Source organism: Sinohyriopsis cumingii, chromosome 3, assembly GCF_028554795.1.
Source record: "Sinohyriopsis cumingii isolate HCF-2022 chromosome 3, ASM2855479v2, whole genome shotgun sequence".
NCBI classification, from domain to species: Eukaryota; Metazoa; Mollusca; class Bivalvia; order Unionida; family Unionidae; genus Sinohyriopsis; species Sinohyriopsis cumingii.
Window position 1 is genome coordinate 138,149,584 of NC_142963.1, and position 17,122 is coordinate 138,166,705.

At 36.7% G+C, this 17,122-nt stretch overlaps 1 long non-coding RNA gene and 1 pseudogene across 1 annotated transcript in view; one reads left to right on the forward strand and one right to left on the reverse strand.

Moving 5' to 3' along the window:
• Positions 1 to 14,259, reverse strand: part of LOC149803943 (uncharacterized) — a 65,553-nt gene extending 51,294 nt beyond the window's left edge. The window contains exon 1 of the long non-coding RNA XR_016419994.1: positions 14,084 to 14,259. This is a non-coding gene — a long non-coding RNA (uncharacterized LOC149803943). The remainder of the gene's footprint in view (positions 1 to 14,083) is intronic.
• On the forward strand, positions 14,250 to 16,839 carry LOC149803944 (uncharacterized; annotated as a pseudogene).
• Positions 16,840 to 17,122: the final 283 nt, after the last annotated feature.

The following is a 17,122-nucleotide window of genomic DNA, read 5'->3' on the forward strand; positions in this document are numbered from 1 at the left end:
TTTCAGACTTCTTAACTCCGCTAAAATGTCCAACAGTACCGTGACCGTTTGATTTTCACCCTTTTGTTTCTTTGCTGCTACTTCTTCTTGCTGTTGCTGCTGTTGTTTTTTTCTTACCTCTTCTTCTTGTTGCTGTTGCTGTAGGAGAAAAGCCTGTTCCGCTTCCTTTTGTCGTTGTATAAATTTCTCCAATTCTTCTTTTTGTCTCTGTCTAACATTTTCCACTTGCGGTAATGAAGAAGGTAACGAAGGTTCCGGAACAAATTCTTGCGAGGAGAGAAAATCCACAAAATCCCAGTTCACCTCTTCTGAAAGTAAGTCCGAGTTCCCTTGGGCAGTCTCCCCTGCTTGTGCACCCCAATGGATCGTTTTCTGAGTTTCCGTCATGTTGAATCACTGTCGCATAGATTGACTGCACACAAGCGCTAGCGAATCTATATAGACTACGTGACGTCACAGACTGCTCTCTTCGGATTGGATGCGGGCTGACTGAATTCTGTAACGCGTGTTCGGATTGGTGAATGAACTCAATCCGTTTCAATCCTTCCTGTCCCTATAAATAAGCGCCGTTCACTGCATTGATTCACCTATTGTCGGAGCCTCAACATGTGGACAGACGTTGAATCTTCAACCCTTGTGTCAACAATGATGTTCAGGACGGACATGCTCATGTATGTCCGATCCAAGTGGACCGTTGTCCACAGGACCAACAGCAGCCTGTGGATAAGAAGAGTCTATATAGAGAGACAAGGTTGCCTCAAGAGGACTCTGATGTATGGCCCTGCTGTAAGACGAAGTTTGAGGAAAAGAAGATGTCGCAAATGCCCTTTATGTTAAGGGCATATTAACATAAACCAAAGGCCCTTTTCAGGGCCAGCCATATTTCTCGAAAAGAGATAGTCTTTCCATTGCCTACTTTTTTTTAAAAAAAATTTTTTAAAAAAAATCCCATGTTAAATTCCCCTTGTCCGTAGAGTGACCCACGATTTATAGCCATGTTAAACTCCCCTTGTCCGTAAAGTGACCCACGATTTTTTTGCCATGTTAATTCCCCTTGTCCGTAATCTGACCCACGATTTTTTGCCATGTTAAATTTCCATTGTCCGTAATCTGACCCAGGGGTGTTTTTAATGCTAATTCCCATTGTCCGTAAACTACCCCCCTTCACTACTATTATATCCATATATAAATAATATGAATCTATATTGTTTACGTTGCAAAGTTAAAACTCCAACTAATGATCTATCTACGGTTACAACAAAAAATGCGAGAATAGCATATGGTGGAAGATGTGCAGTATGTAACAGAAAAAAGTTTTCGTTTTTACCCACAAAAGATGGTGGTGATATTGCTAAATTAATGTCAAATTTCCCAGGAACTCCATGGGCTAAATACTCTGGAGAAAAACATCTACCAGGATATAATTATTGTGGTCCTGGTACCCGACTTGATATCAGGCTTGACAATGATGATCATCCAAAACCAGGTGAGTATCCCATAAATGATATTGATAAAGCATGTCACGTTCATGATGTGGCTTATAAAAATAAAGATCTACAACATAGGCATATTGCAGATGTGAAGTTGATTCATTCGCTAGATTCCATAAAAAATAAAAATATCAGAGAATCATTAGCTAATTGGTTAGTAAAATCTGCGATGAAAGGTAAACTCGTATTAGCGGCTGGTAATTAATTATAAATGGAATCAATTTATTATAGTCCAAGGGGATATTGGAGGGGTAAAGCAGCAATTAGCAAACTCGCTGATGCAGCAGAAGTCAAGCAATCTCCTGCTAAAGCGTGGTTATCCAAACAAGCAATATGGCAAATTTACCTACCATCACCGAAACGAATTTAGTAAGCGTATTTCGATGTTAGTGTTCCTAATGAAGTTCATCAAGCAGATATTCTGTTTTTACCACATGATACTGTACGTAGAAAAACATACAAATACGCATTAACTGTAGTTGATGTTGCAAGTAGATACAAAGATGCGGAACCGTTAACGACTAAAACAGCATCTGAAGTAGCCGATGCGTTTGAACGAATTTATCAACGAGGACCTCAAATCTATTACAAGTTGATCCTGGCAAAGAATTTCAAGGTGCAGTATCATCGTTGATGAAACAACATAACGTCACCATCAGACGAGGACATACTGAAATTCACAGTGATGAGGCAATTGTTGAACGATTTAATCGAACACTTGCTGAGCGGTTATTTGGATATCAATACACGAGGGAATTCATTCAAGATAAAAGATCTCGCGAATGGGTTGCAAGATTACCAAGTGTGATAGCCGCATTAAATAATGAGGTTACTCGAACGACCAACATGAAACCTATTAACGCAATTACCAAAAACAATATACCCGTACAACGACGTGATTTTTCAACAGAGCCAGTATTAGGTAATGTGACCGTAAGATATTTATATGAACGAGGTGAACTTGAAGGTGGTAAAAAAAGAGCGACTGATCCTATTTGGAGTATTACGACACACAAGATATCTAGCGTAACAAGATCCACTGGTAGACCAGCAATCTACAGACTAGATTCAACTGCTCCTCAACGTGGATTTGTACGTGTGCAACTACAAATAATTCCCGAGGACACTCAATTACCACCGCAATCACTTAACTAGCACCTCTACGTCGGTTACATTCAAGACAGGTCAACATCGTGTTTTCTCGTGTATGACCAAGATGGTTATCTCTCCTATCTACGGTAAATTGTCTTGGATCATTTTTCAGATACCGCCATAACATTAGGCAATTACAACTCGCACAGTGCTTATTCTGCTGCTGTTTCAGCGTATTAATAAATTCAACGTCAAGAATAATCACGTTTATTTTTTTTATCACATTGTTTATAACCAGCTAACTTTTTTGTTATTATGTCACCGTAACGTCATCATCATTGATCACTGACTCGTTCATGATAATCCTTCGTAGCTGAGATATTCTTCTAACTCTAGATACAGCGAGAGAAACTAAATTTGACCACTCGATACAATCATCGACGATCCAAACAACTGTATCAGAAATAGTTAATCCCTGAGATGAATGAATCGTCATCGCGTATCCTAGCGTCCACGGGGATTTATTTGTTTTTAGCGCATCTTCAACAACATTGACATCAACTGCGACAATATCATTCAACACTAAATTTTGTTTCTCAATCTGTCCTGGTATATCAACGTCAATATTTTGTCGTCGCGTGTCTGCTGGTCGATAACATAACGGAACTGGGAACGTTGGAAACTTTTCTCGTTGTAACTGAAACAACTCTCGTTGAAGTGTGTCTCTGACTATCTTTCTACTTGCAACGATCAGATCGCTTGGTCTCCACGCGCGCAAAAAGTCGTTCACGGGTGTTTCTGAAATCACTTCACGCATTACTTCACATTGAATTTTATTCGGCTGTAATCTGATTAATTTTTTAAACTCCCTTAATTCTGGATCAAGTGCTCTATGATTATCAGTCAATTCTTCGAAGTGGTCAACAAAATCTTCCAGCCATCCATGTGGAGATGGTCAAACAAAAGATGGTGGTTGACTGTGATCGCCACACATTATCACAGCAGTATTTCTTGTTAATAACCAATCAAGAAATGTGTTTAATGTTTCTAACGGTACTGTACATATTTCATCCCAAACGGTATTCCGAGGAATATATTTCTCACCCATTCTTGAAGAAGTCCACGCGTCACCCTTCCATCGGAAGAAGCTGTGATAGGTACACGATTGTACTCCTCGTTGTTTCATCTCTCGCGCGAGTCTATGTGTAGGAGTTAAAACAATCATATCTGAATTCTGAAATAATTCAATTGCTCGGGTCGTCTTATCAGAACCCCCAGGTCCGCTTAGATAAACCGTTTTATTTCTGGTTATTGGATCGTACACCGATGGTGCAGAAGATAGCTTTAATGTTTGATATTTTTTATAATAAATATCTTTAATCGCAACACCAGCGGATTCGGAATAATCGAGTATGTTTTCATTTTTTATTCTCCACGAACCCCACTGTGCACAAGTATCGATATGTAGTTGTTCTAACAATCCTGAATATTTTTTATTGATATAAAACGAGTCCGTGGCAACTCTGACAGCAAACTTGGAAACCCTATATATCATCGATAACAGATTTATCGAAACGTATGCGAGCATCGATGATCTTAAATGAGTATACGGGGGTGACTCACCGTCCATGTAGCTCACGATTGTGCCTAGTTTAGTTCCATTTGACAAGAAAGCTATTTCTCGACTTATAAACGTGTTTTTCTTCGTTGTATCAGCGATTATAAAATCTAACTCAGCATCGTCCATGATCAATCTTGCACAATGTCGTTTATGATAGTATGATCCTCCTTGAGTGAAGTTGCCAATTATTTTTCTGCCAAGATCTTTCATAATTTTATTCTCGTAATCTGTTTTATCCGGATTTTCATCATCAGAATACTGTTTTTGTTGTGATAACCAAACTTCGGTTTGTTTCCGATATGATATAATTGCTCCGCTGATCGTCAACGATATTAACATCACACAATCAAACATATACCGTAACAGTACTATTTTTTTCTGAAAAATGTTTTCCAAACCAAACATAACAAATTGGATGAAGTCCCATAGCAAACTCGAATGACTCGACACGAGTGAATCCAGTCAGGTTAAAATCCGGTAATGGTCCATTTATTGATACTCGTGTCATTTCATGCGTTGGATGACCGAATCAGTCAAAGTACACAGAACAATCTCCGTACCCGAGAAAACTTCCGGGATAACACGCGACCATATTAACCGAAATAACATCTCTGTGATGTATTTAGTATTCCATAATCCACCGTGTCCGTATTCGATACAACTGGATATTATGTCATTGGGAAAATCAAATCTAGTTGGTTTCCACGAATTTTTCTTTCTAGCAAAATGAGCCGCAACTGAAGAAACAGTAAAACAGTTGCTCAATAGTTCGTCAGTATCATCAGTATATTGCAGTGCAAAATTTTTCATTTTCTCGTGGAGAAGATCTTTTCGATAAATAACGCCATTAGGTCGTACAAACTGATCGAACTTGATTTTTTCTCCGGTACAAATATTTCCATCTGATTCGTCGTTAGAACTCTGAAATAACGATACTGACATAGGATCGTCTTTACTTATTTCGTTAATAAAATCAAACATGTCTCCGCGATAAATTTTAACAGTTCAATTTCGTGGAAACACTGTTACTGCGCTAGTCCACGCGTGTGCGTTATGATCAATAATTTCGATCGAAGCACCTTTTGATTTATATTTTGATTCAAATAATATTTCTCCTGTTATCGTCGCTACGGTTATTGGGAACTTTAGTTTTTTTCCCTAGTTCAGCCACATCTTTGATAGACGCCCCGGTATCTTTAACCATTTCTCCCCACGTGTTTATTATTTTACGTCTTTTATCCGTTAAGCCGTTTCCACCAGTCGAAACGGTAAAATGTTCTGTTACTCGTTCAGCCACACAGTTTATTTTTGAAAATTTCATCGGCGCCAGTTTATCAACGCTAGGTTTTTCATTTATCACATAGATTCCATAAATAACCGCGGTCACAGGATACGCTCGCTCATAATATGGTTTGTCAATAACAATCAGTAGACCTGGTTTGGAATCTTTACTTAGTACGACAGTTTTATCACCCTTGTGTACAGGATAATATTTGTCACGGATAATCCAATTACCTGTTTCTGTTAACACGACAAATTTTATTCTGAAAAGATATTTGTGATTATCAATGTAGTTAATGATAGTTGCTGCTCGTTCGTCATTCATCGTAGCGTCGATGACATTGTCGCGTATAATTTTGAATGTTGACCATGTGTAAGATGCGCCATCTGTGTGAAATTCTTTCTTGGCGCCGTGAATTTTATTAATCAAGCTTTTATTTTTCGGATCAACCAGATCTCGTATTGGTAGGGAGGGAGATATTCTGTCGAGATTAAATTTATCCACACTCCAGGGCTTGATTTGGGACAATCTATCGAACTCGCTCATATTATATTTCAAACAAGTATTTAAATGAAAAATATTATATATAATGTCTCATTGCAAATGGCTGATGGTCGGTTCATTTACTCGCTGTAATAAATCATGTAAAAACGAATTCTGCGGACAACATTCACAATCTGTTCGTAATAGTAGTTTAGGACCAATACCGTGCCTGCGATGTGGTGCTGGAGTGCGAGGAAAAACACAATTATGTGCTCGTTGTGGTGGTAAGCGATACAGGGAACTTAAAAGATATTATGATAAAAAAAATAAAGACAGTGACAGATCTATAAAATCTGTAGAGGACTATCTAACTAAGTTTTCAGACAAATTATGATTTAAACAAATACAATTATTATATAAATGGATTAAAACGAGTTTATGAAGCATTCTATCATCAAGAATTACGAATCAAATCGTAATGGTGTGATCAGACACTGTCGGTTGAAAAAACCAGTTGGTTATATTAAGAATAATGGCTATCTATTGTTTACTGTTGGGGAGAAACCTTATCTCTGTCATCGATTTATATACGAGTGTCACAAGGAGTTGATCAAAGACGGTCTTGTGATCGATCATATTGACTGGAATACTCAAAATAATAATTTATGTAATATTCAAACTGTTACACAGAGCGAGAACAGTACACGTGGTAATACTGGGAGATGTAAAACAACCGGAAAGAGGGCGGTAAAATCTACAAACATATAAACTGGCGAAGAAATTATATTTCAATCAATGAATTTAGCTGCGAAATATTTTGCACCCTCAGTACAAAAAGTTGCGGAAAATATAACCAGATCCACTTTTTCCAAGAAATATAAACAAAGAATCATGTTCCAATATTGTTAATGAGATAAATCGTCAAATTACCTCGAATTATATTTATGAACTATTTATTTAATATTTGGGTCTATAGTATACGAGCAGACTACTTACCTGAAGAAGGGGGATAACTCCGTTGAGCATACTCATGTAATTGAGTTATTTTCCTTTGACCGTGTCACGGATCCGCATACACGTGTTTACGATCGTAAGCGGAAAATTGCTTTAATACATCTATTTCAAATTTGCGATATATTTTAACCATGTACGTCGTAATTATAACTTGTACAAAGATATTTATGGTTTCTAACTAACAAACAGAAAAAATAACTGCAGTTACATTGTATAATGGTAGATCCGTTGCAGAGATATACATATCATTTTGATGATGCGGGAAAAAAAACCCAGAAAAATTCCCCAATTATGGGTTTTTAAGGGTTCCTTCACTATATATACTGGCCTTAAATTGAACTTTCCTGACTAACTACCCACATATAGTTTTTGGCACTATATATAGGGAAGAAGTGATTTTGGGGTCCTATATCGCCTTTAAACTTGCTATTAATACCTGGTATTAACGATTTTGTCAGGTCATTGAGTTCAAAACTTGAACTTTCCTGACTAACTACCCACATATAGTTTTTGGCACTATATATAGGGAAGAAGTGATTTTGGGGTCCTACTAAACTTGCTAGTGTGCAGTGGCAAACACAACATGATTAATATTATATATTTGACACTGATGTGAAATAATGAAATAACCGCTATTTAAAGATAGTTCAGTAAAGCCAATCTTCATTATTTTTGTCTTGGCTGTGACACATTTATTATGCTATTAAACAGGAATTAGGTAATTGTAAAAGATCACTTAGCAAAACTTGAACTTTCCTGACCAACTACCCACATATAGTTTTTGGCACTATATATAGGGAAGAAGTCATTTTGGGATCCAAACACAACATGATTAATATTATATATTTGACACTGATGTTAAATAATGAAATAGCCGCTATTTAAAGATAGTTCAGTAAAGCCAATCTTCATTATTTTTGTCTTGGCTTTGACACATTTATTATGCTATAGGCAATTAGCCGAGGTTGTAAAAGATCACTTAGCAAAACTTGAATTTTCCTGACCAACTACCCACATATAGTTTTTGGCACTATATATAGCGAAGAAGTGATTTTGGGGTCCTATCGCCTCTAAACTTACTAGAATGCGGTGGCAATCTAGGAGTTATGGGGCTGTATGGGGATTTATGCCCTTGAACTCGTAGATTGCGGTGGCAAGCTACGAGTTTATGGGGTTGTACTGTCTTTATATGTATCCTCTAAACTTACTAGAATGCGTGGCAATCTAGGAGTTTATATGGGATTGTACTGTCATATGTATCCTCTAAACTTACTAGAATGCGATGGCAATCTAGGAGTTTATATGGGGATTTATGCCCTTGAACTCGTAGAATGCGGTGGCAAGCTACGAGTTCTCACCAAATACACCCTCTTGAGCTTCCAGGCCGTTGTTTGACGGGTTAGGGGCTCTCATAGGGGATTGTTGTTTCGTGTACCCACTGAACTCGTAGAATGTGATGGCAAGCTACGAGTTATGGGTTGTGCTGTCCTTGTGTATCCTAGAATGTGATGGCAAACTAGAAGTTTATTTTGTTTTGCCAACATAAAAATAGAATAATAAACTATATATCAGAATAAAAAAATATTTCTGAATATAATAATTATTACAATAAGTACCAACCACCCCATCAATAAAACCAATCACATAGATGACTGGGAAAACTATCATAAATATTATATTATATAGGAATATGATAGTTTCCCCACCAATAAAAACAATCACATAGATGACTGGGGAAACTATCATAAATATTATATATTATATAGGAATATGATAGTTTCCCCACCAATAAAAACAATCACATAGATGACCGGGGAAACTATCATAAATATTATATTATATAGGAATATGATAGTTTCTCCACCAAAAAAAACAATCTGATTGATTTACATGATTCTGAATATCAACCACCCCATCAAAACAAACAATCTGATTGATTTGCATAATTTTAAGTACCAACCACCCCATCAAAACAAACAATCTGATTGATTTACATGATTTTGAGTACCAACCACCCCATCAATAATAAAATATTTCTGAATAAAATATTTCAGATTATAATAATTATTTCAGAATAAATAAAACATTTCTGAAAATCATTAAGATTTCACATGCAGATTCACTATCAATTCCTCTCCCCGTAGGTCAATTAAGTGTCCTATGTGGTCAGTTAGTTTAAAATTTATTCGTGTTAACATATTATTATGACACCGCAGATAAACAGGATTGGTTGGTACTTGCACGATCAAATCCCCAGGGGGTACTTGTGGTGTGAACGTGTATAAAATGTATCCTTGTTGAGCCTGATTTGATTTTCCAAGATCTATTTGATAGCTGCCATCGATCACATCACAAACGAGATTAACTGCGATTGTCGATGTTATATTAACGATTCCCGGTGATACATGTCTGGAGCCGCCGTATGGATCGTTATTATGTTTGAGAACAAGCGGAGGTGGGGCTATTTTTCTCCATGATACGATGATTTTAGGAAAATTCTCATTGATAAGATCGCTGAGTGATTTTACTAGTTCGTCGGCATTAATCCCTGGTATTACAAATGCTGGTAATTGTTGTTCAGTTATTCCGTAATGATTGAGAAACAATTGTTTAAGGGTCACTGTTGTGCGTATTTGATAAATTTCAAAGAAATCACCACCGTAGTGAATTATATTCCAAATGACAGTTTTATTGACGTATCTAAAATCTGATATAACATGATTTAGATGTTTTATCGTCTCAACGATTTGTTGTTTCACATCATCACTGTAGTTGTCAGAAAAGAAATTTCGTAGTTCGTTTATTAATCGTCCAAATTCAGAATTAACAGGATCAGAATATGACTGAATAAATCCTTCATTTATGATTGGATTCACTTTATCATCATGGGTATACAATTGTTCTATTATTTTAGGAAGAATTTCACCATCAGGAGCAGACAAAAGATAGGTAGTTCCTTTCCAAGGATATCTACCTCGATACCATGGAGTTGTTATAAATTTCTTTTCATCTGTGATAAAATCATCCCAACGTGGTCCTGGTGGTCCATGATATTCTGGCGGGATTTCAGGCCAACCTAGTACTGATCTTATCCATGACTGATAAATATCAACGGCATAATCAGGAGAATGTATCTCAACCGTAGAAGATAGCGTCGGCTCATGAACGTTAATTGATATTTTTGCTTCTTTTCTCATTATTGATTTTATTCTGCGCGCAAATTCTTCATTGATCTCTTCAATCTCATAACTGCCAGTTGGTATTCCAACAACGTTCCAGTCAGGTGTTCCATCATCTTTATTTTTATTAGCAAATACAAGCGAATTATTTGCTGGTGTATCATTAAATAATTTCGATCTGATATTTGGCCAACTGTGATATACTCGTAATTGTGCTAGTGCAATTTCATTTACTGGAATCGCAGTTGGAAAACTGACGCTAAATTCAGGATTAATCGAACTTACTGAGATCATCGCTGTTTTCAGCGGAGTTGTGTTTGTCACGATCTGCTGGAGTAGCTCTAGTGATGTCATTATTTAATATACTTGTGCCTTTAATACCAGCACAGTTGTATATTTTAATCATTTCTGTAAACTCAAAATTAGATATAATTCCATCATTAAGACCTGCTGATAACAACGAAGATAACTTCGAGTATGCTACCGTCGCCGTGTGCAACTTTATCATGTAATCGGATACTTTTTTATTCGTGCAAGTACTTATCTTTTTTGCAATGATATTAAGCGCACCTGCAATTGATGTTGTAGCTGAAATACAGATTGTTACGACTACTGGCGCCATTATTGTTATCGTTGATAATAATATGCCGGTGGACACAACAACAACAGCGGATACTGAATAAACGATTACGTCAACGATAACTAGTCGTCGTCGATATTTCTTTATTTTTACCGTATATTGTTCGACTCGATTTTTTAAGTTCGTTTGCCATTCACGTGCTTGATTGTACCTGTACGATGCTGAGGTACTCATTATATTTTTTACAGTAACCAATTGAGGTGTTTCAGCTACAAATTCTAGACACCACCAGAAAGATGCTGCGGTTAATTTCTTATCAGCTGCTTCCAGAATAAATACTTCTTCGTTTCCGCTATTTAATATGATAGACACAACTCCAGAGAACCTGTCGGTGGAATGACGCCATGGGTATGTTGTGAAAATCTCGAATTTTGCAGCACTGAACACAGACAACCTGTACAAGCCAGTGACCGTTGCGGTATATTTGATAGTTTTATTTTGCTGTGACCATGTTGCAAATCCAGATGACACTGTGCATACGATATTGGTAATATGCCCGGGAGTTATTCCGGCTGGAATTTTAATCAGACTAATTTTGTTAACGATATCAGGAATTCCACTTACGACATCTTCTAATGTTTTTTTAGTTGCGTCTAGGTTACTTTTGATATCAGAAAATTTTATGTCAACGGCGTGCGGAGTGCCGAAGAATTTATTTATGGATTCATCGGTTTTTTGAAAATTTCTTCGAAATCTTCCAAAAGCGCCTACGTGCACATCATACTCGGCCCGCAACGTGGATAATTTACCGTCAACGGTGTTGTAGTTAACGTCGACGTATTTTTTTGTTACGGCATCTTCGTCCGATGTTGGATCTCTTAACACTGTTATCTTGTTTACGTTCATACTGAGTTCACCTGTCATTGTGTCGGCGGTGTTTCTTACACGATTAGCAACACTTTTTTGCAATTTCATCTCTGATGGTTTTAAGCGATATACTTGTATCTCTGATTCTACCGCCGTCAGTAAACACAGGAATGTTATCCATGACCGCACCGAGTACTCGTCGAACTATATCATTCCATTTGATGTTGCTCGTTTTTAGTTTTCCGTATCGGTCCTGAAAAATAACAACCTCATCTGGGTCAACTCCAGCCAGGTTCATAATATCAGCGAGTTCATCTTTAGTCGCGTACTTCGACAAATCAATGTCGGATTTTTTTTTCTTACTGGTAGAAGATCTTCCGTAAATATCAACCATTATAATTTAAGATCTGTTCAAAACGAAGCGGTTACTTGCGTAATCATGCACGACTTTATGAGGTGCCGCGGAGGACTTTGATATAGCGTCGAGCACATTAATTACTTCACTGCCACATATTGGCGGATCCGTCATTGTTTGTGTTGGTAGCGTTGAATACCAAACAGCTGCGTGAAGTGGCGCGACATACTTGATAAATCACGAGGTGGAGCTAACCCGTACGAATCAAAATAAATGATTCCACGTGGATCAATTGCGTATGCGGTCCAATGAGTACCAGGTCCTGAATTATCATCGAGATTAATAATACCTGTTTCAGCCCTGTTTGGTCTGTCCGGTAATTGATCTCGCATAAAAACACCTCTGAAGTTTTTTTATTTTTAGTTGTTTAGCAGCATCAAGTAAATCAAAATTTGATGCTGGAACCAACGAAGCGATCCTGGAAGCCTCAGACCTTTTCACCATCGAGATCCCGGTAATCTTAATCCGGTCCCTCTTTTTTTTAATCCTCGCCCTGTTGCTTTCTTTAGAGCCATTCCAGCAGCGGTTCCAACAGCACCTAATGCGGCTGCTTTTGCTACGGCAGGTGCCGCTGCGGCAATTAATGCTGGAATATCCGCGAGAAGTGGGAAAATACCTCCTGTTTTAATTGAGTCTTTAACCGCACCCGCAGAGAGATTAAGTTTGACGCCTGTCTTTGATTGTTTAGCGCTGTTGAGATGTTTAAGTTGACGTTCTGATAATGATAGTTTATTTTGACCGCCCGTGATCTGATCTCGCTTTAGTGATAATTTCATTCCGCAGGTTTTTGCTGAATTCGATTGAAGGTTTTTAATCTGACCATGAGTCAGACTGACACTAACGTGATGATATGACTTTCTGACGATAGGTCTGCTTCTTCGGAAAGAGAAGAAGAACTCTTTGGTATCGATACGACAATCGACAAAGCCTCTGTCAGGTTCAGGTTGCTGCTGCTGTTGTTGTTGTTGCTGTTGCTGCTCTCTCTGCTGTTTCTGAAGTCTGTACTTTTCTGTCCATTCTTCTTTCTCCCTGTTCATTTCTTCTCTGAAGAGCTCTTCTATCAGGTCTTCAGTGACTTTTAACATTCTCACATTCTCTATCTCTTCTGGCTTCGGTATCAGACTGTGTCTGACCCTATGCAAATTCACGTAGGCTTCGTTTAGCTTAGCTAGTTTGGAGCACATCTTCGTAGGAGGATGAGTCGACGATGGATGGTTAGACTGGAAACTGACATAACTGGAGGCACCATCCAGTTATTGGTTTAAGTGGTGCTAAATACTGATGGTGATTGTAATGTTTTGTTATTGAAGAATCACTCCAGTAGGGATCTATAACCTTTCTCCTAGATTTTATTCCATAAAATATGTATATATGTCAGTAGTATCACATGTGCAGGCGCGCACTGAGAAAATATATTATGAAAAAAAGAGCGATAGATGCATCCCAATCAATATGTTAGGTATGTACAGCAAGTATGACTTAGAACGCGATGAGAATAATGATAGCGTATGACATGAAATTAATGTTACGTATAAAAATGAGTGACAACATCATACGAGGAAATTTTACTAAAAGAAATTTGTTCAAAGTATAAAGACTTAGTTTCTAATGATTCGACGCCAAACTATATAAACGATATGTTCAGTAAAAGGAAAAATAATGTCAATACAGTTTCTGGTCTATCGATACATCGCTCTATGCAAAATTATAACTTTCTTCTTTCTAAGCCCGAAATGGAATTGCATAAAAATAGATTGGGTTCAATCATTTGGAACTGTATACCTATAGATGTTAAAGAAGAACCATCAGAGCATTCCTTTCGTCACAGGCGTTTGAAATGGATACAATCTAAATAATGTCTATAACCGGTTATGGTCAGCTCCCCCCCCACCCCGTGTGTGTGTGTGTGTGTGTGTGTGTGTGTGTGTGTGTTTGAATGAAAAAGCTTTCATATAAAAAGTGGCGGGCAACACATTGTTGGTTTAGTGCGTATGCTACGTTAGGTCGTTAAACATGGTAATTACTTATGATCAAATAAGATGAAGATTTAATCTCCTTACCTGATAGTTCTAGCTGAGATGAAGCATTGAAAACTTGTGCAGTACAAGGCAGATTCTAAAATAAAATACACAGACATTCATTAACGTGGATAGTCAATTTATCCTGATTGGAAAACATACTTCTTGTTTATATCAAATGAGAAGAAACACTAACGTTAGCTGTTAAATGTCTTCTGCTAAAATCTCAGCCGAATGCTGTAAATACGCCCGTGGATTATGTTTCGGCTTGCTGACATCATACGCCATAGGTAACAGAGCACCCTGTGTTTGTTTGGATTTACGCTAGCTGATTTACATTTTGATCAGACCGTTTACATTCCATACATTTCATTTAATACCGCATCATTTGGAATATGAGCTGATCATTCCATTCTGTTCTTCAGACCATTTCAACTAATACCAGATCATTTGGAATCTGAATACATCATTTCATTTTTTGGGTTAAATCATTTAATTCTAGACTACACAATTTCATTTAATACTACGTCATTTGGAAGCAGATTTCATCAATCCGTTTTGTTCTTTAAATCATTTAATTTAATACCACATCATTTGGAATCTGAATTCATCATTTCATTTGTTGAGTTAAATCATTTCATTTCATACTACGTAATTTCATTTAATAATAATCATTTGGAAGCAGATTTCATCAATCCGTTTTGTTCTTTAAATCATTTTATTTAATACCAGATCATTTGGAATTTAAAATCATGTTTTCATTTGTTGAGTTAAATCATTTCATTTTAGACTACATCATTTTATTTAATAGCACGTCATTTGGAAGCAGATATCATCATTCCGTTTTGTTCTTTAAATCATTTTATTTAATGCCAGATCACTTCATTTAACGCCACATCATTTAAAATCTGAATTCATTATTTCATTTTTGGGGTTCAATCATTTCATTTCATATGCTACATCATTTCATATCACACAACATCATTTGGAATCTGAATTCATCATTCCTTTTGATGGGTTAAATCATTTCATTTCACTCTACATCATTTCATTTAAAACCACGTCATTTGAAATCTAAATGCACCATTCGGTTTTGTTCGTTAAATCATTTCATGTGACACCATATCATTTGGAATCTGGATTGATCATTTCATTTGCTAGGTTAAATCATTTGATTTCATGCTAGATCATTTGATTAATGTAATTTTGGCGGCGACGGCTGCCCATAGTTCAGGTATACTCGGAACCTCTCGAACCACAACCTGCTGAGGATAGCATTGTCAGTTTAAGCCGGTACTACGCTACTCTCAAGACAGATCCAAATTTTAAGAAAAGGGTCTCATACTTTGTAAATAAAGTTGATCAAACCTTGAGCAATGTTGCGCTATTCGAATATCAAGGGATTCAACCAGTAACTTCACAATCGAATGGGAACGCGCATAGTGAACAAACATTCACAAGAACAAACCCCAAAACGATAGAAAAATTGAACGAAAATTTGAAAAAACAGCAACCGAGAGAATATTTCGTTACTTGAAAAAAGATGACTCCATGAATTGTGCACGTGACTTAAGAGTGATACGAAACCAGAAGTATAAAAATGTTAGAAAAAGAGAAAAGAGCAACTGCGCAAGAAACACCAATGTCGCTGATGAGATTTTAGATGTGTTGGGAATGTTAAATGAACACCCTTACGTACAAACTGTGATACACAACAAATTACATGTGCCATCAATTATCTGCTACACAAAAGAACAAATAAAGGATGTGAAACACTTCTTAACAAACACAAAGAACCACTTCTTAACAAACACAAACAAACACAAAGAACCAACCGATTGGCATTGACCGAACATTCGGCCTTGGAAACTTTTATGTGACATTGTTGGTGTACAAAAATCAGAGAGTTGTGAGGAAAAATACAAATGACAATCCTATATTTCTTGGTCCTCTACTTCTGCACAAAGACGCGTCGTATAAAACGTACAAATCATTCCTGGAACACGTGGTAACAGAACTTGATAATGATGTGGAAAATATAGAAATGCGAATATCAGAGAATATAAAATTAGGCACGGACGACGAGAAAGCTCTGACCAAGGCTATCGAACACGTGTTTCCTTCTGCTAGACAATATTTGTGCCCAAAACATCTAAAAGACAATATTAAGTTTTATCTACAAAACAAGGTAGGAATTGACAAGGTAGAGCGCAATACAGTCATGAGGTCTTTGGTAACAAAGGTATCATGGTCGCCAATAGCTACCATGGAGTTTGAAAACCGTTCTGAAAAACTTGAGCAATTAATTAAAAAACGTTTGACAGAATCTAAAACCAAGACTTCGAAAATCTGTGTTTGAACCAAATCGACAGAACAAAGAAAACAAACACTGGACCTATAACAACGCAGAGTCCATCAACAATATTTTAAAAATTTCCGTTGACTGGAAGCCTAAACATACTAAAGATTTAATATACAAACTTTACGGCGTTACAGACTTGCATTTTATGGATTATAGAAGTTCTCTACATGACACAGGAAATTATAAACTGACTAATGAAGAACGAATCTACTGTGTTCATAATGCAGTCTGGCGTTGCAAGTCTGAAGAAGAAAAAAACGAACTTTTCCAAAATCTTCTCGTGAACTCAAAATGCAGGCAAAATGCAAAATTCTTAAAATCAAAAGATGGAAAATTTTCCGTCATTAATAAGACGAAAGGAATTGCACGTAAACCGGGACAGCGACGGCGTCCCGTGAACGAAAGGACAAAAAAAACCAATGATTGTGTGTTTTGAGACTTCTTCATAAATGATACCAACAAGGAAAATCAACCAAAAAAATGTACTCAAGATCTAATAGAAATAAAAAATATAAAAAAAATATTAAAAAAATAAAACTAATATAAAAAAAATTCGAAGAACATCAATAAAAATGGGCCATGGAAATTTGAACAAACAGCAACCGAGAGGATAAAAATGTACTCAATATCTATTAGAAACAATTTTTAAAAAAATATAAAAAAAAAAATAAAAAAATAAAAATAAAAATAATAATACGAAGAACATCAATAAAAATGGG